Source organism: Schistocerca cancellata, chromosome 1, assembly GCF_023864275.1.
Source record: "Schistocerca cancellata isolate TAMUIC-IGC-003103 chromosome 1, iqSchCanc2.1, whole genome shotgun sequence".
In the NCBI taxonomy this organism is placed as follows: Eukaryota; Metazoa; Arthropoda; class Insecta; order Orthoptera; family Acrididae; genus Schistocerca; species Schistocerca cancellata.
The window spans coordinates 513,043,494-513,070,818 of record NC_064626.1 but is presented as its reverse complement, the minus strand read 5'-3'; the positions used below and the strand labels follow the sequence as shown (position 1 = coordinate 513,070,818).

The following is a 27,325-nucleotide window of genomic DNA, read 5'->3' as shown; positions in this document are numbered from 1 at the left end:
GGAGGGGCGGCTTGTTCGCCCGCCCCCACCTGATCCTCCGGGGGGGGGGGGGTGTTCTCGTTTGTTACTATCGTGAGCGATTGTTACGGTACAATGCCGGCACTCTAAAAGTGATTGTCGATTTGCAGCCGAGTTATCGTTGTCAATTTCCTCACTCACTGTTTTACCGCCTTCGCCACGTGTCGAGCACAGATTTAGTTTGCTCGCTGCAGGGAAGGAAATGAAATGTACGTATGACATATTCGGTCAGGAGTCCCATTGCGGGGAGTTCGGCTGCCAAGCCTCCTAATTTGATTCAACTTCAGCGAATTGCGCGTCGACGATGGTGAGAGGAGGAGGACAACACGCACGCTCACAGTGTCCCGAATGGAGGAAACCCCCCGATCCGGCCGGTAATCGAACTCGTGCCCCGGGGAACGGGAGTCAGCAGCGCAAGTTCTAACCAACCAGAACACAAGCTGGTGGCGCTCGCTGTGTGCACTCTGACCAAACTATGAACGGGATACGCTGCGTCGAGAAAGCCTGAAAGATCGCAAAATTTGATTCACTTGAAACTCAAAATTTCCTCGTTATTTTTCTCCAAGCTCCTTGTCTAGTATACATGTTCAGATAGTGTCCAAATCTACCAGTGTTGATAATCATCCCTCATTTCCTGCGTAACTAACATTTCCCATTAAACAAGACACTCTTCAGTGTCTTGATGGACTATGATGCGTTGTCTAATCAAAAGGAAGTTTCGAGATGTCTTGAACGGGGATGCGTTTGTCTTGCGTAAACTCTCAACATTGAGTGACAGTTTGTCAGCGAGTATACAGCATACAACAGAACGCTTTTGCCGGCAGAAGGCGAGGAGGAGGGAGGGCGGGGGTGATCTTTCAGAGTAGTTTTGCTTACACTCTAATCCTTGACTGACAGCCGCATCCAAGTTGTGCGGAAGTGCATCGTGACGTTGGACGACTAGCCTGGCGCCGTCGACGCAGTCTCCCTTCGGGCCGAAATAGTGCCGCCGGGGCGATATGCCTTGTACAACGTTTTACTGACTCAAAATGTCTTGATCGATTTTCAAATCTGCAGTTTAACGTATCAAAAGTGGAATAAAAAACATTACTTCATATTAATAAAGGCTGCAAGTATTCTCGCTCGAAATAGCTTTCATCTAGGCGGCAAACCACAATAATCCGTCCGTGAATTGATTTCCTGTTCCTGAAATAGGACAGTATTAGCGAGAATACAATAAACGTAGTCCTGTTGTATGTATCGACGTATTGTGTTAACATTGTTGTAGATAAATAAATTTTCTGCGTTACACGGCGTAGGAGATACTTAACAAAACAGCTGACTGCATTAACACTTACGTTCAAAAGAAGTAATAACTGATTGTTGAAGGAGGACGCAGTCAGCCAAAATTCTTCTGAAGACTATTATTTTACTACCGTATACGATTTCTGCCCATCTTCATATGGCTGCACGTTTTATTACAGTATTAGATTCTTCAGAATGTTTTCATACCTTGATGCAGTTTGTCCTAGAGAATTTAGTTTCGTGTACTTTCATTCCTTGCACGTTTCTGGAAAATGGCCAAAGTATTTTGTACTTAAACAGCACTCACATACCGCACGAACATTTATGACACACAACACACACACACACACACACACACACACACACACACACACACACACACACACACGTGCGCGCGCAATACTCTGCATGTCTCAAGCTGCAAGTTTCTTCACCATTACGTCGGCCAGACATTGCGTAGCAATATTAATGTATTTTATTTCAAATGACTATGGGCAATGGTCTAACAGCAAACCACAAAATTCATAAACACGAGGCAAAATTAAATTGCATTAGGTCATGAACGTAGTGAAGGTAATTTTAAAAATTTGTAAACTTTGGTCATTGTCATGGTATTCTTGAGAACGTTGTCATTCAGAATAACGGTTTTCCATCAAGTAAGAAAGGAGCCCTTCATTTAATACGCAACTTAAAGTGTCATTAAACATTCCTTTTTACTAGATCTAATGACTCATAACTCCTGTTGCAAGTTTGAAAGATCAAAGAAATTTCGCACTAATAGGATTGAGAAGTAATAAACAATTGAGTTTTTTGTATATTGTTTTATCCCGTGGTTCTCGTATCTTTGCACACTCGAATAAGGAACGAAGAATATCTTATGATTTACAGTAATTGCAATTGGGAGACAGTGTCAACTTTAACATAAGTTTCATTCTGTTGGTGGCCATTAGACCCTGCTCTTAATGTATAGATGGTGGCAGTTAAGGTGCGGGAAATCTTTGCGCCAGTTGAATCCCGAAAATTCAGTCGTAGCAAACGCAATGCTATAGACATAGACTTGCCATTATATTGGCTTATACCTTTGTCAGATGGAGAATGGGGTTACGTGGAGGAAGCTGTATACGTCCCGCATCTACCAACCACCCTGAACGATCACTGCTGCCGTGCACTGAGTAACAGCAGATACGCTTTCGCGTGTGTGAGACCAGCTTGCCTACCGCGTCGATGTTTGTCGTGCAGCAACGGTGGCCACATAGAACATTTATCACTTTTCTAATTATTAAATAATTATTAAAAACCAATTAAATGACTCGTCAGCTACAGGAGCTCGTTTTGAGACCTGTATCTGATACGTTCGGCTTCTTTACCTGCTGATAAGGAGAGAGAGCACATGCTGAACCCGTGGTGGTAGCATATACAGGGTGTTTCAAAAATGACCGGTATATTTGAAACGGCAATAAAAACTAAACGAGCAGCGATAGAAATATACCGTTTGTTGCAATATGCTTGGGACAACAGTACATTTTCAGGCAGACAAACTTTCGAAATTACAGTAGTTACAATTTTCAACAACAGATGGCGCTGCGGTCTGGGAAACTCTATAGTACGATATTTTCCACATATCCACCATGCGTAGCAATAATATGGCGTAGTCTCTGAATGAAATTACCCGAAACCTTTGACAACGTGTCTGGCGGAATGGCTTCACATGCAGATGAGATGTACTGCTTCAGCTGTTCAATTGTTTCTGGATTCTGGCGGTACACCTGGTCTTTCAAGTGTCCCCACAGAAAGAAGTCACAGGGGTTCATGTCTGGCGAATAGGGAGGCCAATCCACGCCGCCTCCTGTATGTTTCGGATAGCCCAAAGCAATCACACGATCATCGAAATATTCATTCAGGAAATTAAAGACGTCGGCCGTGCGATGTGGCCGGGCACCATCTTGCATAAACCACGAGGTGTTCGCAGTGTCGTCTAAGGCAGTTTGTACCGCCACAAATTCACGAAGAATGTCCAGATAGCGTGAAGCAGTAATCGTTTCGGATCTGAAAAATGGGCCAATGATTCCTTTGGAAGAAATGGCGGCCCAGACCAGTACTTTTTGAGGATGCAGGGACGATGGGACTGCAACATGGGGCTTTTCGGTTCCCCATATGAGCCAGTTCTGTTTATTGACGAAGCCGTCCAGGTAAAAATAAGCTTCGTCAGTAAACCAAATGCTGCCCACATGCATATCGCCGTCATCAATCCTGTGCACTATATCGTTAGCGAATGTATCTCGTGCAGCAATGGTAGCGGCGCTGAGGGGTTCCCGCGTTTGAATTTTGTATGGATAGAGGTGTAAACTCTGGCGCATGAGACGATACGTGGACGTTGGCGTCATTTGGACCGCAGCTGCAACACGGCGAACGGAAACCCGAGGCCGCTGTTGGATCACCTGCTGCACTAGCTGCGCGTTGCCCTCTGTGGTTGCCGTACGCGGTCGCCCTACCTTTCCAGCACGTTCATCCGTCACGTTCCCAGTCCGTTGAAATTTTTCAAACAGATCCTTTATTGTATCGCTTTTCGGTCCTTTGTTTACATTAAACCTCCGTTGAAAACTTCGTCTTGTTGCAACAACACTGTGTTCTAGGCGGTGGAATTCCAACACCAGAAAAATCCTCTGTTCTAAGGAATAAACCATGTTGTCTACAGCAAACTTGCACGTTGTGAACAGCACACGCTTACAGCAGAAAGACGACGTACAGAATGGCGCACCCACAGACTGCGTTGTCTTCTATATCTTTCACGTCACTTGCAGCGCCATCTGTTGTTGAAAATTGTAACTACTGTAATTTCGAAAGTTTGTCCGCCTGAAAATGTACTGTTGTCCCAAGCATATTGCAACAAACGATGTATTTCTATCGCTGCTCGTTTAGTTTTTATTGCCGTTTCAAATATACCGGTCATTTTTGAAACACCCTGTATATACACACACACACTCAGTGAGCCACCTCTGGTTCCACACTTACCAGTCCCTCTCTTTCCCTGATCCACTCGCGAATGGTGCTCCTTGTGAGCTCTTAATTTCTCTGATTTCTCTCGTCGTGATCATTTTGTGAGACGTACGTGAGAGAAATCAGTGCGTTGCCCTACCGACGGTTCTTGAACTATGTAAGTCCGTCCCAACAATACGAAAAAAAAATTTTAAATTTTTTCGCAAAATTTACCTTTATTATTATAGTAACTACGAATACAATAGTAACTACGAATACAAGAAGAAATTACACAATCCCACGGCTCGAAATATCCATGCATTCATAATGCTGAAAACAAATTATATTCGTAGATAATATGCAAAAAGATTATAAAATTCAATGAATTTATATCAAAAGTTCATTCGAAATGAAATAACTCACAAAAGTTGTTCAAATGGCTCTGAGCACTATGGGACTCAACTGCTGGGGTCATAAGTCCCCTAGAACTTATAACTACTTAAACCTAACTAACCTAAGGACATCACACACATCCATGCCCGAGGCAGGATTCGAACCTGCGACCGTAGCGGTCGTGCGGTTCCAGACTGTAGCGCCTTTAACCGCTCGACCACTCCGGCCGGCACAAAAGTTGTACAAACTCAGATTTATCTTACAGTAACCTTTTATATGCGTACTTTCACCATAAATTATCTCAATAAAATCACTAAAAAAATCTCTCAGGTCTCAATCTCCTACAATCGCGTAGCACAATCTCCGAGGTGACTTTCTTTGGACGCTGTGACTGCGACAGTGCACTACAATCGTAGAAACGTCAGACTGTGCCACTAGACGTCTCTGTATTGCAATAGCATCAGTGATTTCATGCGAAAGCACTGACACTTCAAAACAAAATTAATGAAGTGGTGGTTTGAGGCAGAAACCACTGGTGCTCAAAGGATCAAACAGGAAACTTCCTGGTGACAAATACTGTGTGTATCAAAAAGAATCTTTCGATTAAAAAAAGTCAGAACTATTATCTTATGAGATGTGCGTGAACAACGTAATGTTGGAAAGAGCAAACTCTAGAGTTTCATATGGTTTCACGCTATGTAGTAGCAGTGTGCGCCCACTATACTTCTAGTAAAAAGGGTGTCTGGACAACAGAAACCGTTTCGTGTTCTACATATTGCGCAGTGCGGGTTAGTAACAACTGTTTAGCGTGACTTTCGTACTAGGTATGGTGTGGATCCTCCTACAGCATAGAGCATTAGACGATGGTATGAACAATTCCGAGAAACAAGTTGTTTGTGTAAAGGCAAATTGCCGGGCCGTCCCAGAGTGTCTGACACAGACGTCGAACGCACAAGTAGTCTGCAGAAATTGGTTCGCCGTGCAGGTCGACAGCTCAACATGCCCCCGATGTCCGTCTGGCGTGTGTTGTGTCGACGTTTACACATTAAACCATGCAAAATTCAGCTACTGCAAGCTCTTCGTGAAGGCTACAAACAACATCGTGTGGAGTTCTGTAATTTCGTACTTTGCAAGATAGATGACAGTTACCTTCCATGCTTAGTGTTTAGTGACGAGACAACATTCCATTTAAGTGGAGAAGTGATCCATCATAATGTGAGAATATGGGATACGGAACAACCACATGAAGTTGTACAACATGGGAGGGACTCTCCAAAATTTAATGTGTTTTGTACAATTTACACGGTAAAAGGTGTATGGTCCACGTTTCTTTGCCGAGAACAGTTACAGGAAGCACATATGTCGATATCCTTGAGAACTTACTTTTCCCATATTCGAAACCTGATTTGAACGACTTCATTTACCAACATGATGGGGCACCACACTGGTATGGGGAAGTACGGGAATTTTTAAATCAAAGGATTACTGAATGATGGACCGGTCGCACTGGACCAAATGATTAAGCCTTACATTACTGGCCTCCATGGTCACCGGACCTGACTGTATGTGATTATTTCTTGTTGGGGTTTATAGGAGAGAGTGTTTATGTGCCACCGTTACCAACAACAGTGAATGAACTGAGAAATCGCGTAACAGCAGGTGTGGAAACTGTAACTCAAGACAGACTCGCTGCAGCGTCGGAACAATGTGAATACCACATCCACAAATGCCGTGCATCTCAAGGGGGCACATTGAAAACCTATAAAGAGGTATGCAAAAAAAAGATTAATGTTTTTCGTTCATCAAAGAACAAAATTCATTTTATGTATGTATTAATTTCAGGAATATAGACATGCCAAATCAGATGATTCTTTTCGATACACTCTGTACCTTTCTTGTAGCGTCTCCGTAACGTTCTCGCGCTTACAAAAGACGCCATGACGAAATGTGCTGCTCTTAGTGGGTTCCTCCCTATTTCTTCTGTTACTCCAACCTTGTGGTGGTCCGAGACTGTCGAGCTATACTCAAAAATGGGTCGAACAACTGTTTTGCAAGCCACTACTTTCGTGAATGAGTTGCTTTTTTATAAATATTGTGCCAATGAATCTGAGCCTAGCATTTTCTACAACTGATTTTATTTGATCAGTGCACTGCAGATAGATCCGGATGGTTACTCGAAGGTATCTTACTGTTGTAACTGTTTCCAGTGGCTTATCGCCAATAACGTAATCAAACAGTAATGAGTCTTTCCGCTTATGTTTGCACGGAACGTTACCTTTATTTTGTTTAGTATCGACTGCCAGTCCTTGCTCCAACTATCAATCCTCTGCAGATCTTCTTGCCTTTCACTGTATTCACCTGACCTTGCAACCTTTCAATAGATACCAACATCGGGTGCTTAAAACTCGTGGAACTTCCGACGTTATCCGCTAGATGATGTACGTACAAGGGCTGTTAGTACAGCGGAACGGTCGGTCGCGAAATGGAAACCACAGAAAAAATAAATGTTTTATCCGCAACAGTTAGCGACGCCTTCTAGCTATTTCTCTGCATAGTTGCCGCTCCGACTTGGACATCTGTCGTAGCTTTGTACCGACTTCCCAATACCTTCCTCATAGAAGGCAGCCTCCTGTACTTCCCGACAATTTTCTATGCTGTACTGGAGCAAGTTGTCTGTGTCAAAATGTTGTCCTCACAGCCAGCGGTTCATTTGAGAAGAAGGAAAATAAGAGGGAGTTAAGTCCGGATAGGTGTCCAAACATTTCCCATCGAAACGCTGCAGAAGCATCCTTATTGTGCCTGCAGTGTTCCGCCGAGAACTGTCGTGAAGAAGGAACTGCATCACAGTTATGTGGGGTTGCATGAAATCGGGCGAAATCTCTCGGCAGACACCCATACTTAGGGGGAGACAAAATTTTGTAGGCATCTTTACGCGCTTACTCTCCACCCAGAACTGAGACGAGCGACGTGACACTATTTGCAGGGCATACTAGAGACACTGCCCAACACATCAGTGCAGAGTTTCATCGAATTTTCACTGTGGTTTCCATTTCGCGACCGATCGTTCCTAATTTTCCGAGTAGCACTAGTATATTGTAAACCCTAACTGCCCTAGTCTTGTACTACTCCATAAATCTGCTTTGCATCTGCCGATTTCGTTCCGTTAAGACAGTTCAGAATGATGTCTGCTAGGAAATCCTGAATCAATTACAAATCTGATCAGATAATCGGTAAGCCGATATTTTGTTCACTGAACGACAATGCGGAACTGCATTCGAATGCCCACGAAGCTCGTTCTGGGGTTAGAGAAGTTCTGTTCTCTTTCTGCGGATTGGCACTTTGTCGCAGTAGGATGTAACAATAACTTATGGCCACACTTTTAGGAAAAATACCTCCCACATAGAGCAAAAAAGTGTTACATCGATATAGATCCACAAACGCTTCATTTCCCGTTTAGAGATCATTTTCTACTTCTCTTCATAATCACATTAATCATGGGCACACACCGAAACAGAACTGATGAGCATTATGAATCTTTTTCTTACATGAAGTGTTCGAAATACGCTGTTAGTTACGTTCGGTTAGAGTGTACAGCAAGTTGTATTTCCTAAGTTAAGCGCCATTGGTGGTTGTTTCTCTAACAGAACGAAGATAGTGACATGTGACTGATTTCCTTGCTTGTGCTGATACGCGACTAACTTCATTACCCTACTAGCATCAAGCACATAGCATCAACAGCTTAGTGTTCCATCACGGTCTTGGTTTCCTGTACAGTGCAGTGGAAGTGTACTTCAATGCGGAGTTGTCAGTCGCCCATTTCCTGTGAGGGTTAGCAGATGGTAACAACTGTCGCGCACAACGTTTGTATCTGGAGAGATTTCGAGAACGACAGTGCCCCGACAGGAGGACGTTTGAAGCAGCTGAATGTCGTCTTACTGAGCTCTGGACGTTTCAGCCGACAAGTCGCGACTGGCCGAGGACTGGAAGGACTGGGCTACAGCTGGAAGAGGAAAGTCTTCGTGCAGTTGACAACGCTAGTCTCATAGTTATCGGCAACAAGTAATGTTGACAATATGACTGTGTGGAGAGAGCTGTGCGAGAATTTGCTGTGTCTGTACCATGTGCAGAAACATAGTACCGGGTGATCAAAAAGTCAGTATAAATTTGAAAACTGAATAAATCACGGAATAATGCAGATAGATAGGTACAAATTGACACACATGCTTGGAATGACATGGGGTTTTATTAGAACCAAAAAAATACAAAAGTTCAAAAAATGTCCGACAGATGGCGCTTCTTCTAATCAGAATAGCAATAATTAGCATAACGAAGTAAGACAAAGCAAAGATGATGATCTTTACAGGAAATGCTCAATATGTCCACCATCATTCCTCAACAATAGCTGTAATCGAGGAATAATGTTGTGAACAGCACTGTAAAGCATGTCCGGAGTTACGGTGAGGCATTGGCGTCGGATGTTGTCTTTCAGCATCCCCAGAGATGTCGGTCGATCTCTATACACTTGCGACGTCAGGTAACAAGAAAGCCAATAATCGTACGGACTGAGGTCTGGGGATCTGGGAGGCCAAGCATGACGAAAGTGGCGGCTGAGCACACGATCATCACCAGACGCCGCGCGCAAGATATCTTTCACGCGTCTAGCAATTTGGGGTAGTTCTAATAAAACCCCATGTCATTCCAAGCGTGTGTGTCAATTTTTACCTCTCTATCTACATTATTCCGTGTTTTATTAAGTTTTCAAATGTATACTGACTTTTTGATCACCCGGTATATCCGAAACCACGTCCATATAACATTTTCTTCCTCTGCGTGCGAGGAATGTTTACTGACAGTCTGACCGTATCTGTTTGTTAAACCCTGTACAGCTCTAGCGTTAGAGAGTTTAGAAATTGTTTTGAGCTGTCAAATTTTCTGTAATGGTTAGTTTTTTGTGGTTAATCTGCAGATAATGGTTATCGAAACGCGTCGGGGTAAAATAATAGTGTTAATCATTGGGTGCTGAGGTGGTCTCGTTTTCGTCGCTACCGCAGAGATGTAGAACTTAACATTGATCTCTCGCGATTGGGGTACGACTGAATCACAATCTGGACACGACGGTCTTCGGAGTCCAGAAGCGACGGCAAGCACGCAAGACGACACGAAGGCATGTTTCGCGCGGAGCAGCGATAACTGCGCTAATCTGATGGCAGGCGACTGCGTTTACGAGGCGGCCGGCCGCGCTTGGGCGTCTGCCGCGGCCGCTTATCGCAGCTGTGAAAGCGAGAACGGCGCCCAGATAGCCGCCGGCCAGATGGAGCCACTTCCTGGCGCGCCGGCGGCGAGCGGCGATAACGAGCAGGGACATTCGCTGGCGCGTGCACCGCTGTCTCGCGCTTCACACGCAGAGCATTGTAACGCTGTTAGGTAGCGGAGCCCACTTCCACTGCTCTGACCGTACGTTCGTGTATCGCAACGCACCGAGGGCTACCTTGCCTTCCAGTAGCAGCTGCGATACCAGTACTTGACGTTGTATGCACTATCATTCACAAGTACCTACAAGTTTTGAGTAGACGACTGCGAGAAAACTACGTAACATACAGAATAATCTCGATACGTGCGAGTCGGACTCGCGCGCCGAGGGTTCCACATTAACTTAATTATGTATGTTCATCACAGGAATCTAAAATTTCGGCAATTTTTGCCTGTTATCGTAATCTAATTCCCAAGATACGAGAAAACGAATAATGGAAATAAAATTATTCAACGTTTTCGTGAACCAACATCCCAATATCTGCTATTTAAGTAATGTTGTGGAAATTTGATATATTGGTTATAGACTGCTCACGGTACTTTCTTTCCACTACTGCACTTATTTTCTGTATAATGTCTAGCTTCCAGTTCCCATTAAACCAGTAGTGAAGAGTTATTATTTTCCCAAATCATTCCATACTGCCGATGCTCTTGATATTTCTCGCGATACTGTATCAGATACGAGGAGGTTGTTGCTGCAGCAACAAGAGATTACGTTGAAATAATAGTGTTTTTTAGCCAAAAAGTCAAGAATAGTGCATTAGTCCAGAATAAACCGACCTGGTTTTAGAAAAAAAGCCTTGCACATCTTACTGAAGGCCCCTCGTACGTGGTTCTGATAATATAGGCATCTAAACAAAATGTTGGAGAGGGTTGTATGGGATTACTGAACCGGTTGTTCATCCGCCTGGCGTAGTAAGTCTTTCGATTTGACGCCAGTTCGGTGATTTGAGCGATGAAGATGAGATGAAATGATTGAAAAAACGAACACCCATTCCACGGAGCGAAGAAAATGTCCAACCCGACTCGGAACGGGAAGCGGACCCTGCGATCTACAGGCTTTGCTTTCGTAGGCTGTGATTCGTAATGTGAGAGACATTTTGTATTCCATCACAAGTGTAAAATGTTACATACGTAAACAAACTGTCGTACGGTTTGTTGCATTTACTGGCATTCTTCTTAAATTTTTCACTACTGTGCATTTTTAGTTACCATTAGGAATTTTTGCGCAATTGGTCATCGCGATATTGCTTTCTTTTTTCATTAAGTGTGCGACACCTCTTTCTAGGGATTTTTTTTAACATGGTCCGTTAAACGCAGACGCTTGACTCATCACATTGCCTTAAATCTCGTAGTTATCAGATTGACTAACGTGTACCTGTATCATCATGTATAAGTGTTCTTCGTCGTAAGAGAGAGATCATCCTCCAGAAAGTCGCTTATCGTCTTCTCTTGCACGAGTCAGAAATTTTCTTACCTTGCTGTATTTTCGCCATAAACGTCACACATGTTTCGAATTGCTTGGATTATATTTGATACTCTATTTGTAGATGTTTCGAACACAAGCGTACGAATTTCCTCACTTCACACTTCTTGTCCTTTCGATCACGAATAGCACAAATCTTTAAGGTAACAGTCGAAATGAGCATTGGCAGATGAAAAACAGTAAATAGTGCACTAACTCGTGGTGGTGGTGAAAACGAACAAAATCGCCATAGCTTTAAGCGTCGATTTAATGCATAAGTGACATACAGTTAATTAGTGCCATAATCGAGACTAGACGTAATGACTCCAGAAGTTGTGATTATATGTTTCTGTGGTCGACATTGCAAAATATCAACGAGATCGTAAACCTTCTCGGCATTCATTTGGTCGATTTGTACATTCCTGTGCATCTGTACAAGCCGATAACTGTGGCAATATGCTGCGTCGTTCTGGGAATGGGAAGAGCAACTTGTGTTCGAAAGGGATTATAAACTGATTTTTTTATCACACACCTTGCGAAGAAATCCGTAAGAATGTGCAGATAAACTCGTCGAGTACAGCATTTCCAGTAATTCTAGAACTTACCGTTGTCCTTCGGGGCGCACCACTGCTATTTTCCCGCAAAACACATCTCTAACCCCCTCCCCCCCCCCCCCCTCTCTGTAGAGGTCACATATTGCCAATGAAAGCTGTCGAAATGTGAAGACACGTATCGATAAAACACTGTGGTAACGGATTATCGCATTCAACATAGGAGCTGTTGTATACCTCAGGCATGGAACGCGATGCAGTCGAAATTTTAACTGATTTATTGCGTCACTCCTTACTTTGGCAATAACAGAACCAGTTACAACGATACACTTGATCGCCTTCATTGTCAGTAAGACAATTGTGTGGTAACTGTTTCCGGAAAATTCAATTACGTCGACGTTACAGGGATTTCTGTCCTGTATCAATACACTATCATGTTTCTTAAAGCACGGTACAGGGTGATGTCACTTTTCTCGTCTTCGCCACGCTATCGGCAAACGCGTATCGTTGAAGCGTATGTGTTAACTTGTTACAGAACATTAAGAAATGAAGTTTAATAAGAAGTTACGTAAGAACGCTGAATGAAAATATCTCCGACCGAAACTAACGGTCAAAATTGTAGGAGTTTTGTGTGGAGTTGGTCGATAATGCTGTTAGCTGCCATACGAAGTTAGGGTTGCGAGAAGACATAGGTAGATAATAACTGACTTAAAGTTTCACAACCGCTGCGACTAAACGATAACGTACATAGTTTATATTAGTGCTGTACTAACGCTGTGTTATTCGTTAATAAGCAGGTACTCCAGAAAGTAAGTTACAAATGTCGTCCACGCCCACGCCAAGGCCATTGAGCAACAAGTGGCACATTATCAAAGGAGAGAACATGTTCCGTGATGTCTCTGCGCTTCTGCTACGTTACGGATAGAAGGCGCATAACAATGTGAGATTAAAATGGCGTGGCAGCTGGAGACGTACTAGAAAATTAAAGTATGCGGGACAGTAAAATCGTCGAGAAATTCTGGTGGTATACGCACCGAATACAATGTCGCGTCCATCCATAGTGAAATGGGGCCAACAATTTGACCAAGGCCGCACAGGCGTGGGTGATGCTGATCGGGAAGTCCAGATCTGGCACCACTCGATTTCCATATTTCTGGGATACTCCGTCCGAACACGCCTTGGAAGGCCCAACGGTACCAACCGACCGCCGTGTCATCCTCAGCCCACAGGCGTCACTGGATGCGGATTTGGAGGGGAACACCGCTCTCCCGGCCGTATGTCAGTTTAAGATACCGACACCGCTACTTCTCAATCAAGCAGCTCCTCGGTTACCTCACAAGAGCTGTGTGCACCCCGCTTTCCAACAGCGCGCGCTCGGCAGACCGGATGGTTACCCACCCAAGTGCCTAGCCCAGCCCGACAGCGCTTAACTTCGGTGATCTGAAGGGGACCGGTGTTATCATTGCAGCAAGGCCGTTGGACATCTTTCTGGGAAGCTGAAAGAAAATTTAAGGGGGGAAAGAGATTTCTCAATAATGAGGTGGTTCACACATTTTTGAATGGCTACGGGACAAAGGAGCGGATTTCTACCGTACAGAGATTGAACGATTGGTAGAACGTTGCGACTGTTTGATATAAAAACCTGGTGACTATGCTTACAGATAGTGTCCTGTATGTGTGTCACTTCCAATTGTACCACAATAATCATAGATTGTTTAACGTGTTTTCTGAAGTCGCAAGATGGTCACAGAGTGTGATCACAGGTATTTTCTTCGTCCGCTAAAAGAACTTATTTAAGAGAAAATAGTGTAAGATTTAAATTTACATTGTTTTGTATACTTGCTGTAGTGTCCGTTTTTTGTCACACAACTGGATATTAGCTTCCCAGCAGAGCTTGTTCTTCTTCAAAAAAAAACTTCGTGTTACCTGAAGTCCCGATAATCGCGACATAACCCGAAATGTTGCGTGGCATAAACCTACAAAATTCTATTAAAGTTTTCTTGATAGTGCAAAATTCGTTTAAAGTACTGTTACTGGTTTCATCAGTGTCTATTGTCGAAATAAAAGTGTAATTAAACGTTTCTAAATCGTATTTAACTAACACATTTCGTATTGTTTACTAGTTAGATAGACGCGCTTCAGGCCTAAATTTTCCGAGTTATAAACTTTTAAAAACTTGAATGAGATTTTTCACTCTGCCTGGAAGTTTCATATCAGCGCACACTCGGCTGCAGATTAAAACTGTGTGCCGGACCGAGACTCGAACTCCGCTGCGGAGTGAAAATCTCATTCTGGAAACATCCCCCAGGCTGTGGTTAAGCCATGTCCCCGCAATATCCTTTCTTTCAGGAGTGCTAGTTCTGCAAGGTTCGCAGGAGAGCTTCTGTAAAGTTTGGAAGGTAGGAGACGAGGTACTGGCAGAAGTAAAGCTGTGAGGACGGGGCGTGAGTCGTGCTTGGATAGCTCAGTTGGTAGAGCACTTGCCCACGAAAGGCAAAGGTCCCGAGTTCGAGTCTCGGTCCGGCACACGGTTTTAATCTGCCAGGAAGTTTCGTTTAAAAACCTGACCCAACACGCTTGATAACATAAATTCTGTAAAAGCAAAGTAATTACAAATTCATTCTTCGGCCGTTGTATCTCTAAATCAATACAAAATCAACCACCACCGCACATAAGACCTTTGTGTCTTTTTTTCATTACACACAGCCAATCTCGCGTCCTTGACAAATTTAAAACATTCTTTAAATTTAATTATTCTTTCGAAACTGACCATTAGTGAGAAATGTGGGAGCTGTTATAGGGTAGTGGGTAGAGGGATTTGTTGCCAATCTTGTAGGAGATATTTTCACTGGAGTGGGGATGCAGTGGGGAGAATGACGAGAGAACTGAAGAGGCTCCCTCCTGGAACTACGGAGTATGCAGTAGGAACATTTTGACTGGGGAACAGGAAAGAAAAATCTGTGCCCTTCCTACACAGTTGGAGGAAGCAAGGAAGGAACTCATAAGGATCAAGGGAGATAGGGGGAGGCGGTGGTTGGGAACTGGTAGCTGGTAGGATGATAGTAAGAAAGAGAACGCGATCTGACAGTTTTATCAACAACACCAAAAACAAATATCTACCACTGCCACAGTTAAGTGGAGAAGAGCCTCAGGTAGAACTGTGCAGCACACTTCAACCGAGGTCAAGAAGCCTAGGAATGTACGAAGTGTTAGGAAGAAGAAAGTGCTGCTGCTAGGTAGTAGCCAGGGGCGAGGTGTAGGCTCTCAGAGGAAAGTTTAGGGGCAGCGTACCAGGCCACCAGTATCTTCAAGCCAAATGCAGGGCTAAGTCATGTTATAGAGGACTTACGGGTCTTTATGTAAGGACTTTACAAAAGAGGACCATGTAGTGATAGTATGTGGGGTGGGAAACAGTTTGGACAGGAATGGGGCAATTACATAGGTGCTGACCTGGACAAGGTAGCTTCCCTGACTCATGGCACCAACATAAACTTTGTTGAGCCGTTCCGTCGTCATGATCGACCACACCTTCATGGACCTGTGAGGCGAATCACTGCGGGGTTAGGGATGGCTCTGAGGACAGCAACTTTCCCCATGTTTCTCTGATGCCCGTCGAGACTATCAACAGATAGGTTTTCACCAGGCATGGCCTACACCTAAACAGAACTGGGAATGATAGATCGGTACAGCTGATTCATGAAAGTATAGGGGATGGATCTCAGGCCGCATATGGTCAAATACCTGTTGTCATGGGTAGGAAAAGTAATTCCTTTTTAGGATAAATCCAGACAACAGGTTTCCCTGCCTAAAGAGCCTCTCCAGCAGTTTAAAAAACACTGAAACAATCACTCACGAGACAGATTTCAACACTTCAAATACACTCCTGGAAATTGAAATAAGAACACCGTGAATTCATTGTCCCAGTAAGGGGAAACTTTATTGACACATTCCTGGGGTCAGATACATCACATGATCACACTGACAGAACCACAGGCACATAGACACAGGCAACAGAGCATGCACAATGTCGGCACTAGTACAGTGTATATCCACCTTTCGCAGCAATGCAGGCTGCTATTCTCCCATGGAGACGATCGTAGAGATGCTGGATGTAGTCCTGTGGAACGGCTTGCCATGCCATTTCCACCTGGCGCCTCAGTTGGACCAGCGTTCGTGCTGGACGTGCAGACCGCGTGAGACGCTTCATCCAGTCCCAAACATGCTCAATGGAGGACAGATCCCCGGAGATCTTGCTGGCCAGGGTAGTTGACTTACACCTTCTAGAGCACGTTGGGTGGCACGGGATACATGCGGACGTGCATTGTCCTGTTGGAACAGCAAATTCCCTTGCCGGTCTAGGAATGGTAGAACGATGGGTTCGATGACAGTTTGGATGTACCGTGCACTATTCAGTCCCCCCTCGACGATCACCAGTGGTGTACGGCCAGTATAGGAGATCGCTCCCCACACCATGATGCCGGGTGTTCCCCCCGTGTGCCTCGGTCGTATGCAGTCCTGATTGTGGCGCTCACCTGCACGGCGCCAAACACGCATACGACCATCATTGGCACCAAGGCAGAAGCGACTCTCATCGCTGAAGACGACACGTCTCCATTCGTCCCTCCATTCACGCCTGTCGCGACACCACTGGAGGCGGGCTGCACGATGTTGGGGCGTGAGCGGAAGACGGCCTAACGGTGTGCGGGACCGTAGCCCAGCTTCATGGAGACGGTTGCGAATGGTCCTCGCCGATACCCCAGGAGCAAAAGTGTCCCTAATTTGCTGGGAAGTGGCGGTGCGGTCCCCTACGGCACTGCGTAGGATCCTACGGTCTTGGCGTGCATCCGTGCGTCGCTGCGGTCCGGTCCCAGGTCGACGGGCACGTGCACCTTCCGCCGACCACTGGCGACAACATCGATGTACTGTGGAGACCTCACGCCCCACGTGTTGAGCAATTCGGCGGTACGTCCACCCGGCCTCCCGCATGCCCACTATACGCCCTCGCTCGAAGTCCGTCAATTGCACATACGGTTCACGTCGACGCTGTCGCGGCATGCTACCAGTGTTAAAGACTGCGATGGAGCTCCGTATGCCACGGCAAACTGGCTGACACTGACGGCGGCGGTGCACAAATGCTGCGCAGCTAGCGCCATTCGACGGCCAACACCGCGGTTCCTGGTGTGTCCGCTGTGCCGTGCGTGTGATCATTGCTTGTACAGCCCTCTCGCAGTGTCCGGAGCAAGTATGGTGGGTCTGACACACCGGTGTCAATGTGTTCTTTTTTCCATTTCCAGGAGTGTATGAGACATACCATGTGTCACAAAGAAAAATAGAACATTGGAAAGAGTAACACGAGGCATTTCACATACTTAACAATCCCCCATCAAAACATGCAATCAGTAAAAAATAAAATAAAACTCTTAGAAGTTGAGCTCCAATCTTTGAACTGCACTGTAGCTTGTGTTACTGTTCACTGGTGTAGACACACAGAGATCGAACATGTAGTATTAGCGTTATATGAAGGGCAAACTCTTACTGCTTCAAATCAAGACATGATATCAGTACAGTAAGTGGAGACAAACACTTTGAAATATCAGCTATTGAATTAACAGGGCTTGATAATACCAAGAAATTAATAATTTTGTATATGTATAGATCTCCCAGTGGTAGTGTGGACACTTTTCAATAAATTAACGGAAGTTTCAGTTTAAGTCTCAAGTACCAAGGTCAAAATAATTCTGTGTGTGGACATCAGCACTAATATAAATTAATCCAGCAGCACCTTCATAAATATCATTCAAAGTTTTGGCAAGTCCCTATTGGTCAATAGTGCAACAAGGTTTACTGCAGTGACTGCATCAGTAGTTGACCATGTGGCCACAAATATGGACAGGGAAAAATGTGATGTAGCTGTGAAAGATCTCGGACTATCAGACCATCTCTGTCAAATTACAACAGTAAAATCAGGCATCGAATCATGCCCTAAACTACAAACCTACAAACGACATCAGAAATCAAAATAATTTTTTTTTTCAAAAGAACTAGCAAAACAAAGCTGGGATGAAGTGTATAAGGAAACCAATGCGAATATGAAATTCTCTAAATTCTCCACATTGGTTAAATTGAACTTTGAAAAGGCATTTCCAAAAGTTTGCATGTCTGTATCAACATATCACAAAAAACAGATGGATAACAGTAGGTATTAAGAAGTCCTCCCAAGCACTTAAACACCTCAGTTCCATGAAAAAGATTCGCGATGATCAGAATTCTTAAATTTCTATCGTAGATACAGAAAGATCTATAGGAGGGTGCTGATTGCTGCAAATAGTTATTTAATGGCAAAATGATATGATGTAGAGAATAAAAGCAAAGCAGTCTGGGAGATTATAAAAAGAAAATGGGGAGAGGCAAACAAATGCAGAATAACATCTTCTAGGAGAGGGGTATAAGGTAATAAATGATCCACAATACTTAGGAAGCTACGTAAACGAGTATTGCAGAGAAGTTACAGCAAAAATTCCCCTAAACAAATATATCACCTGTAAATTATGTTGCAGTAAATACAATGATGTTACTTCCAACTACAGAGGATGAAGTCAATAAAACTGTTCAAAAACTAAAACATAGAGTCAGTAGGCTTAGATGAATTACAAATGTGTGTACTGAAACAATGCATAGGGATTATACAAGACCCCTTAACAAATATAATAAATGAATCCTTCACATTAGGGACATTTCCAAAGCAGTTAAAACAGGCGAGAGTTGTACCTTTTCTCAAGAAAGGTAACGCAGAAGACATAGAATATTACCGGCCCATTTTCCTGCTGTCATCATTCGCAAAAATAATAGAAGCAAATATGAAAGACAGATTAATGAATTACTTGAATAAATACAATCTTTTAAGCGAATCACAGTTCGGTTTCCGAAGTCGTAAAAATATGGAGTCATCCATAGTAGAATTCACAAAAGTTGTACTTGATGCTCATGATAAAGATGAGTGTGTCACAGGTATATTTTTGGATCTTTCTAAGGCCTCTGATACAGTCTACCACAAGATTTTATTAAATAAATTAGAAGCATTAGGAATAAGAGGGGTAGCTAATGACTAGTTTCGATCATACCTAGCAGATAGGGTACAAAGCTTAGAGGTAGCACATACTTCAAATAGATCTAAATATTTAGTAAAACACTTATCAGAACCAAAATACATTAATATAGGGGTTCTGCAAGGTAGCTTATTAGGACCGATACTGTTCCTGATATACATCAATGACTTTCCCAGTAGTGTTACTCATGGTGAAAAAATCCTCTTCGCTGATAACAGCAATATTATAGTCACTGAGAAAACAAGAGAACTCCTTGCAGAGAAAGCAAATGAAACTATCAAAAAATTTTATGATTGGTCAATAAGCAGTAAAGTAACATTGAACATAAAGAAAACTAATGCCATGGATTTCAGTTTGAAGAGGAAAAATGACATTGTTAAATTAAATGTAGATGGCACCTTTATAGATTGTGTAACACATGGAAAATTTATAGGAATGAATATCGATTCTCAGATGAAGTGGCAAAAAGAATGTCATCAGCATGTTATGCCCTTAGAATCATATCATCAGTGTGTAACATGCAGTGTATTTTAGTTGCGTATTACTCTTATGTACACTCAGTTCTTAGCTGTAGCATTCCTTTTCAGGGAACAAACGCACAAAATATGAATACAGTCTTCAAACTCCAGAAAAGATCCATAAGAATAATAACCAAAAATACTAGTCGAGCTCATTCTAAAGATATGTTCAAAACACTGGGAATTTTAACTGCTCTATGTGAAGACATTTACCAGTCAGTTGTATACATCAAAAATAATATTGGTAATTACTGCACAAACAGCTCTGTCCATGAGCATGCAACAAGAGCTAGACTCAACTTACATTTACCAAGAAAAGATAAACATGACTCAAAACAGCATTTTATACCAAGGAATAAAACTGTACAATAAAACTGTACAATAAATTACCAAAAGAGATTGAAGAAATTGCAAAAATACACTTGTTTAAAAAGGCAGCAGCTAAAAGTACCTGTTACGCAATACATTTTATACATTGAAGGGTTACGTAGATAAAACAGAGTAGGAGTTTGATAAGAAAATATTTTAGAAATTAATAATAATAATGATTATAAAACATCCAACATTCCACATAACACCTTCACATTATGTGTTTTTCCTTCTGTTTTCCTTTCTAGAAATACTTACCCACAATCTGTGGATAGCACAATACTAACACCTTTTCCTGAGCTCAACATCTCCCTCATTATAGAGGGATGCTGACTCAGTTTTTCAGAATAGCAAATGGAAAGTCGTTCTACACACAATGACCTAGAGACCACCTGTGTGTGTGTGTGTGTGTGTGTGTGTGTGTGTGTGTGTGTGTGTGTGTGTGTGGTGACTGATAGTGAGATATGAGTGAAGAGAGTGGCATTACATTATTTAATAAGTTATTTGTAAAAAAAAAAAATGTATACCAGGAGTAAATCTAGTGATTGTGTCCAGCTAGAAGTCTGTAAATGTATGTGTGCACGAATTAACTTATTTTAAATTGGTCTAAACTTGTAAATACTTGTCCTATATCCTTGTAAAAAGAGATCTATGTATGAATAAAGCTACTACTACTACTACTACTACTACTACTACTACTTCCTGCATTGGCCGTTCAGTAAGTTGACATAACGCTACCAAACGACTGAGTAAAATATCTTTAGTACGGGGAATGAGATGTGGCCTGAAGTAGCTGTTTACGCTGCTGGAATATGGGCGACCATCTGTCCATTTGGCTAGCCTTGGCCTACTTGTTATCTCTGCTGGTGCTTTGTAGCTGGCGGCAGAACAGCCAGCGTTAGCCCACAACACTAATGGTACTCATGAGGACTCAGAAATTCGCTAGAACGTGGGATGAACTCGATATTATGAGGGAGTTGTGTAGCTTGTCATCTTGGTTATAATCTTGCCACACACCTTGTAAATCTAAAGCGAATCATTTTTAGTCATCCCCAAGACTAATTACAGATCAGGTACTAATTGCCCGTACCTTAAAGGAGACGTTACTTTAAAGAAAATTTTTAACTGTCCACCGCTTTGAAATGTAACACGAAACGTTTTTTGTTCATCACTAAAAGCTACTACTCAATAAAACTCCTTTCTTGCGATTAATTTTGAATATGCGTAACCTAGTGGACGTTAGTCAAAGATTTTGTTTAATAGCAGCTTTAAATGATATAAAGCCTTTCATACAGGCGTTATTTAGTTCGGTAAGTATCGCCCATTACCGGCGGTATGAGCTGGACAAGAAGAGCACCAGCGAATCGGCGCATGTCTTATCATTCAAGCTCCACCGAAAGGACATTATAGGCTGGCGCTTTGTTAATTCAGAATCCATGTCCGATTGCGACAGAAATGTCAACTACTGTTTCTTCATGTCTATCCAGTTCGCTCTGGCGGGAGGTATGAAAATAAAGCTTCATCTCAGTGCAGTGAGCCAAGAAAGTAGCTGCAGTTTCACTTTAACTGTAGCAGGACTCGTGTATATTTCTTCTGGCAACAGATAGTTAATTCGTGAAAAACGCAAATAGGCATGGCAAATAAGGCAGAGAGGCTGACTCCCATATAAATCAAACTGAAATAATACGGCGAAAATCGTAAATTCAGTTGCCAGTGTACACAGACTACTCGGTACCCATGCTTGTAGTATGCAGTGAGTCCATTATTTTCATCAGTTCAATCGTTGTGCTGTACGTATTTGACGCTGAATACCACGAATTGAGGGACTAACTTAATCTTTTGCGGATTCCCTCGGCAGAACTGATTGCCGCAGAGATAGCGGACTTGTGACGTTTACCAGTAAGACATTTAAGCCCACCGTGGACAGGTCAGTGAAAGCGTAGTGGTGAAACTCTGATGAAAAAAGAAAAAAAGGCGAGTATGGCAAGAGGAGGAGATTCGGACATGTATACGGTAGACAATCTTGTAACGCTTGCGTAAAGTGGTCTCAATTGTGCATCGTGCGCTGGCAGTTTCCGGAGAACTGGTGATGAGCCTGTAACGGTGTCGTGTGTTTTACGCTACTCGTCTGCCCTCTATTGCAGACAGAGCACAAAAGCAGTAGCGAAGCCTCTTGATGGTAGTTTGTAGCCTGCGTGACGTCATAGTGACGGACCGTGGCCAACGAAAAGGTCTTTATCGTGGGCCTCGGACGCAGACAGCGGGTGGACGGATGTCGTCCCGTAGTCGCCGACTTCACGCTTAGCAGCGGAAGTGAAGGGAGACCAGGGAAAGACCATGTTCCCACGAGTAGTTTCGTGGGAATAGTCGTGTAACAAAATTGCACTTTACAGTAGCGTGCGTACGTACGTACGTCAGAGAGTGTGTGTGTGGGGGGGGAGGGGGCGGGGGAGGGGGATTCTATTACTTCAGTCCCTTTCCTGGTATTTTGAAGTTATTACAGCGTAATGAGTATTCTTTTTAGACATACAGTCGGATAATGTTGACTCCTTTCCTCGATTTGTCGGCGCCTGTTGCTCAGTGCCTCAGATGTAGCATAAATCGCACAGAAGATGCTGAATTCGATAGAGGGCGACCATATCTCCGAAACGTATTCGCCGCTACCAGGCACGGATTCATAGGTCGGTGGGGGGGGGGGGGGGAGGAGGAGATGACACCAAGCCCCCTCCCCTCAGAAAGCAGCGGTACAGTTTAGATTTGTAAAAGCACATAAATTTCGAAGTTTCGCAGTCAACTTTGCGAGTCAAGTAGCATGAAAACTGATATTTCGGAAAATGGCAACGAATTCTGTAAATTACAAGCTGTGTGTAACACAAGATAGTACTTAGTTGTTGGCGTGAGGGCCTGCCCACATGGATTGACTTGCGGCGTGGTCGGTAACACGCCGGCCAGAAAAATGCCCGCCATTGAGAGGCTAACCGTATCTGCTGTCGACAACAGGTAGATCTGGCAAACCATAGGAAGTTGAGAAAGTCACAGTAGAAAGGAAGAGTCCCTCCTCATTCGCACGCAGGTGTAGCCATAGTCCACATAACTTGGTCGTAATCTTAATGCTAAGGGAAATACTTATAAGTGGGAGTGCACGCTGCGATTTTTTTATTAATAATAAATAAATACATACATACAGTATTTTACGTACTCCATAGTAATTATTTAAAATAAGCGCTGTCAGGCTTGGCTAGCGGCTCCAGTCACAAAAATGACAACGGCCGGGAGAGTGGTGTGCTGACCACATTACACCCCCGCCAGCCTCCCCCCCCATATCCACAGTCAGTGACGCCCTTCGGCAGAGGATGACACGGCGGTCGGTCAGTACGGTTAGTCCTTCTAAGGCCTGTTCGGATGGAGAGCATTCTTGTTATATAATAAATCGTACACATCTGTGAAACGGTAAAAGCGGTGGTGACGGAATTTTATATTTGGGGAGGGAGTAGTCAGCAACAAACAGTGTGTTCCCTCAAGACTGATGGTCCGCGGTCGGCCACAGAGCCAGATTTTGTTATAAACATGGAGACGCGCAGTTTTTATCTCCAGTCTTAAAATATACCTGAGGCAGAAAGTAAATGTCATCCTGCGGCAAGTACGTAACGTTATGGAAGCTCGTTTCCTATTCCGTGTAGACTGTTCGCGGGGTGAAGTGGCCGGACTCCTTCGAAATGTGTAAGGGAAGAAGAAATAGTTTGTTTGGCTCCCTTACGGAAGGTGAGTGAGAAGTCTTTATTTTTACCAAACCAGGTGACGTAGTAGTTAACGTAACATACTGTACGTACTCGTTAAGAGCATAGTATAAATTCATCTGCCGATCAGATTGCACTAAGTTTTCGAAATTACTCCTGCAAAATCCCAACGTGAGTCGTCCAACAAAGCCACGGTCGATAGGTACTCTTGGTCCATCTGAGCTATAACTCGGCCTATAAACATTTGGAGACATCGGTTGTTAAGTTCATCTTTCCCTAACCAACATTAAAGTTTGACCGGGAGAGCGACGATACGTAGGATTATACGAACGTATTGAGTGAGGCTGTATGGACGAACTAAGCCGCCTTCCAGTTGCCGCAAGAGCACACGACAGGCTGAGTTGCAACAATCAAATATTAAGAGGTTACAATACGGAACGACTTAGTTTCTTGTGATATGCTGTGATATGCTTTACAACTTGCTGAGCGCTAAAGCACTGTTTCCGTAAAATTTTTCACGACTACATAAATGTCAGCGTAGTTTTTGTGTGAGGACTTCATTTCTCACGTGTGGTCTGTGTCTTGCACACTTCAGAAGGTCTCCGCCGCCTTTGCGGGTTTCGGTGGCAACTGACGGGAAACCTGTACGGTGCGGTGGTTGTTACTGGGAGGTCAAGCATGCAGCTACCCCGCCACAAACATTTTGATGAATCAGCCATGTTTCACTTCAGGGAAACACACACACACACACACACACACACACACACACACACACACACACACAGACAGACAGACAGAGAGAGAGAGAGAGAGAGAGAGAGAGAGAGAGACAATAATCATTCTCTTCACACAGTAATCATGTAATATAATTATCCCTCAATCTACTTAAATTGCTTTAGCCTTTGTAGGAGAAAAACTTCGGTTATGTGTAATTATCATTTACATTCCTGACTGTATAGCCAAAAATAAAGTTCTATGTATTTCAAAGCCTACACGCTATGATTACTCCTACCATAGTTTACGAATGTAATGAACAGCGCTTCTCTGGCTTAGAGAAATTTTAAAATGAACTTTTGCCCGTCCGTCATTTCGAAATGCTGCCTGTCAATCGGAGCACAATAGAGATGGAAACCCGTAAATGTTTATCGTAGTTGTTTATATGGGAACTGATTGTGAAGTGTGTGTGTGTGTGTGTGTGTGTGTGTGTGTGTGTGTGTGTGTGTGTGTGTGTGTGTAATCTAAGGGAACTTTCCTGTTTTCTTAACGTCTTGTTATCTGGCACTGTTTTCAGGTAGAAGGAATGGGGTCATTACAGGTGGAATACAAACTATTTCCTCGTATTCGGAGGCTAATGATCGGCTGGGTACGTAATTAAGAAAGTACGCCTACATCCGACCTGATTCATTCAAAACAACTCGGAAGGTTTTTGTAGAAGACGAGTGGAACGATGCTCGGACAAATCACTGGGATCGACATTGTAGGAAAGTCCTCGTTTGTGCTTCGTGATTTTGTGGTGCCACTCTCTACAGGGTTGACAAACCACAAGATGTGTTCAAAATGTAAGGGCAGTTTTAAGATTCAGCAAGTTGTCTTAGTCAGACTCACGAATTTTTTGTTATAATGTTGGCTAGTATGCATGAAAAGTGTCTGAACACTTTTAGCGATTGATTTCATGGAATTACATTTTCCTGGAGACGTACCGAGTCTTAATGTTAACTTAGATAAGTATAGAAGCTGAAGCAATAAATTAAATGTTGTGCCGAGGCCGGGACTTGAACCTTGGTCTCCTGCTCACTTAGTAGATGCGCTGTCCACTACACCACCCTGGCATTGGGTGGCTGCGCTAGTCCAGTGACCTCCCCAACACACACTTCCATTTACTTGAGCCCATCTTGATTTTCCTTATCTTTAATCGTCAGTGTTGCCGAGGCTCCCCAACATTGGAATAACTTGCCAGGGTGGTGTAGTGGATAGCACATCTGCCTAGTGAGCAGGAGACCGAGATTAAAGTCCCAGCCCTGACACAGATTTTAATTCATTACTTCCGCTTTTGTCATTATCGTAGTTTTAGCGATATCAGTTGTCAAAAAGATTACATGTGTCTTACAAGTATCAGCGATGATTTATTTTGTATAAAAATGGATCAGAGAATTTGTATTAAATTTGGAATATGATGAGCGCCCGACAAATCCTTAACATATAAAATCGAGTAAAAAAGACACGATTGTAAACGACAGCCGAATCACAACCAGATAGCTCATTGATGGTGGTTTTATACCAATATTGGTTCTCAGCATGAAACTTTGGGGATGTTTTAGGTATGGCTACGTGCGACAGTAGAGTTGTCCCAAATTGATTCAATTTCGAAAAAGAAAAAAGCGGAGAATGCTAGTAGATCAGGAGTCGCTAGAAGTAGATACGTAAAGAAAGAACAAGCAGCAACAAAAAATACCCTTACATATCACGTCCTAGATTAAGACATCAGTAATGTATAGCTACAGTAATATGTCGTATCATGTGAAAATGAGTTTACGTATATGACGTCGAAACTAAGGCTTAGTCTTTCCAGACGCAGTATTCTGGGCTGCCAAGACCGAAAAAAAGAACGGAGAACTGCAGTCACCACGAGGTCTTACCAGAAGGTTGACGGATCAGTAAGAAGCACCACTTGGACTACAGGTTCAACACCTAACGCGTAAAGCAGTCACAAAAAAAACACTCCGATTTGTGCCTAAAGAATTCCTGGCTTTTATACCAGGATTTTGCACGTGTTCTTACTGTGTTGCTTGTTGGTGAATTTTTGGCAAAAAACAATATTGTTTACTACATACATACCACAACTTTGTCCTTCTGGAACGGGTGCTGGGAGCGTTAGCGTGTGTTTGCCGCCTAGCAGTTAGACTGTTCCAGCTACCAGGACACGCAGAAAATAATGACGATCAGCTGCCGGTGGGAATTGATTTAATAAAATGGGAAAAACTGAAAACTGTTGCCGGACTGGGATTCGAACACGTCTCTCCTTCTTACTAGGCAGATGCGCTGATGAAAGTGCCATACGGAAACTGGTCGTCGCAACCGCACCGACTACCCTAGCACTCCTCCCGACAGGCCCGAATTTTCAACTTATCCACACATTACTGATTTGATTACTCGCGGCATTTCTCCGATTCCCGTAAGAGTTCGTTGAAGTGATCATTGGTCGCCTTCGCCTTAATTATATATGTGCATATGTCCGAAAGAATACACACTACGTAAATAATGTTCCAGCTATGGCTCGCCCCCATGAGTTAGGCAGCGCTGACTTGGCCGCGGGGCGCCGTGGGCTGTGGTTGTGCGGGCACACGGGTGCGGCGGGCCGGGGCGTGACGTCACGAGGAACTAAAACTGCGCTCTCAATCCTGCCTCGGATGTGGCTGTCTGTGAAATTGCTCTAATTCTAATTTGATATGAAGTTCGTCTGAATTACAAATTCAACTCATAAAAATGAAACCCCTCGTAAGGGATGAGCCGGCTGTGCAGAAATGGCCAGCAGAACGCAATGAGTAATCTTTGCAGAACTAATTCATTATTTATTGATATTTTTGTTCACAAATTTTTA

The 27,325-nt window shown here is 43.4% G+C and overlaps 1 protein-coding gene and 1 non-coding gene across 5 annotated transcripts in view; both read left to right on the top strand.

Annotated features, from left to right (window-relative positions):
• Positions 1-27,325, top strand: part of LOC126178373 (syntaxin-1A) — a 378,467-nt gene that overhangs the window by 208,450 nt on the left and 142,692 nt on the right. The window lies entirely within an intron of this gene.
• Trnas-cga (transfer RNA serine (anticodon CGA)) lies at positions 14,450-14,524 on the top strand. Its single transcript has one exon. It is a non-coding gene; the product is annotated as a tRNA-Ser (tRNA).